Raw genomic sequence first — 1,607 nt, 5'->3', positions numbered from 1 at the left:
ACACACACACACACACACACACACACACACACACACACACACACACATCATTCACAAAGGCATGCACATACACATGCATTCAGCATACAGCCCGATGAACCATCTCTCCATCCTTTATTTCACCTTTAGTTTTCATCCTCAATGAAGAGAAGAAAATGGCAGGTCCAGAAGGAAATCATGAACATCTAAATAAGTTAACAGGGCAGGAGCAAGAAAATTTACAAAAATTAAGGATCCCATGTGCTCAGGTACTGCCTCCATCAACAGAGTACCTACCTCATCGCCGTCCTGTGGTTGTCTTTGCTGTGTCTGTCCCTCCGTGATTCAGATGGAGCTGGGAGCAAAGGTGACAGGTCTCATAGAGCCAACTTTTGCCACAATTGATTTACTGCCCTATAAAACTGAGAGCAATTGGAACACAGGCATGTGTTTCCCAACAGACAGTTAAAGAGTCCTCACTCTCCCTGAGACAGGGAGGCAGAAACACTTGTAATAAATAGGGAAGGTGAGTTTAGTTCTTTTGTTTGTCCGAGTGGCTGCTCCTCCTTTGTGGTCTTGTTCATGTCCAATTACTTTGCTTGTCACACTATATGATGCTCACTTGTCTGCACATTGAACACAAAGAATGCACAAAAAATGAAGATTCTGCCCATCTTTTCCATGCTTATCTCCAGAGCTTGAAATCCATACCATGGCCCTAATTTTCTGTTACTATCTAGCCATCTGTTGACTAATTGAAAAGAGAATCGATTGCTCATGCCCTGTCACTTTGTTTCTGACTCCTAAAGTTGTTTGCATTCCGTCTTTCATAAAATCAAATATACTTTCTCCATAATTACTTGAATTTCTACAGATTTATTTTACTTTATATGTGCATGACTGTTTTGTCTGCATTTGTGTATGTGCACCAAGCATGTGCTAGGTTACCGTAGAGCAGTGTTTCTCAACCTTCCTAATGCTGCAACCTTTTAAGACAGTTCTTCATGCTGTGGTGGCCCCAAGATAGAAAATTATTTTCATTGCTACTTCATAAGTATAGTTTTGCTACTGTAACAAATTGTAATATAAATACCTGCGTTTTCTGATAGCCTTAGGCAACTCCTTTAAAAGGTTTATTTGCAACCCCCACACCCCCAAAGGGATCTCAACGCACAGATTGAGAGGCTAGAGGCCACAAGAAGGTGTCAGTTCCCCTATCATTACTCATGGCTGTTTGTGAGCCACTGTGTAGATGCTGAGAACCAAACCTGGATCCTCCACAAAGAGCAACAAGCGCTCTTAACGACGGAGCTGATTTTCTCCCTACCTCCTAATTGTTCCAAACAATAAACACACCATTAAAGTAGAAAGTCAATAACCGTGAAGTAGTCATACATCTCTGGTAGATCCTTCTTATTCCTCAACGGCTCAGCACCTTTAAAAGATGTTCTTATGCTCAAAGAATTTCTCACCTTAATGATTTTTGCCTCCTCAGGAAGGAAGACATATTTACCTTATCTTTGTTTCAGTATAAGCCTTTGTCAGAGGGAAGTGCACCCAGATCTCAGTTCAAATTGGAAAATACATTGGTCAAAGTCCAAGAAAAGAGATTTATTGTTACTCAAGTT

The 1,607-nt window shown here is 40.9% G+C and overlaps 1 protein-coding gene across 1 annotated transcript in view; it reads right to left on the bottom strand.

Annotated features, from left to right (window-relative positions):
• The window catches only part of Mgam2 (maltase-glucoamylase 2 (putative)), an 83,739-nt gene extending 83,429 nt beyond the window's left edge, over positions 1 to 310 (bottom strand). Inside the window, 1 exon segment of the mRNA XM_055602130.1 lies at positions 277 to 310. The gene's annotated coding sequence lies outside the window, so the exon portion shown is untranslated.
• Between the last annotated feature and the right edge of the window lie 1,297 nt (positions 311 to 1,607).

This window comes from Psammomys obesus, unplaced genomic scaffold, assembly GCF_907164565.1.
Source record: "Psammomys obesus unplaced genomic scaffold, mPsaObe1.curated_primary_1811, whole genome shotgun sequence".
Lineage (NCBI taxonomy): Eukaryota > Metazoa > Chordata > Mammalia > Rodentia > Muridae > Psammomys > Psammomys obesus.
The sequence above is the reverse complement of the archived record's forward strand: the minus strand, read 5'-3'. Positions and strand labels throughout refer to the sequence as shown.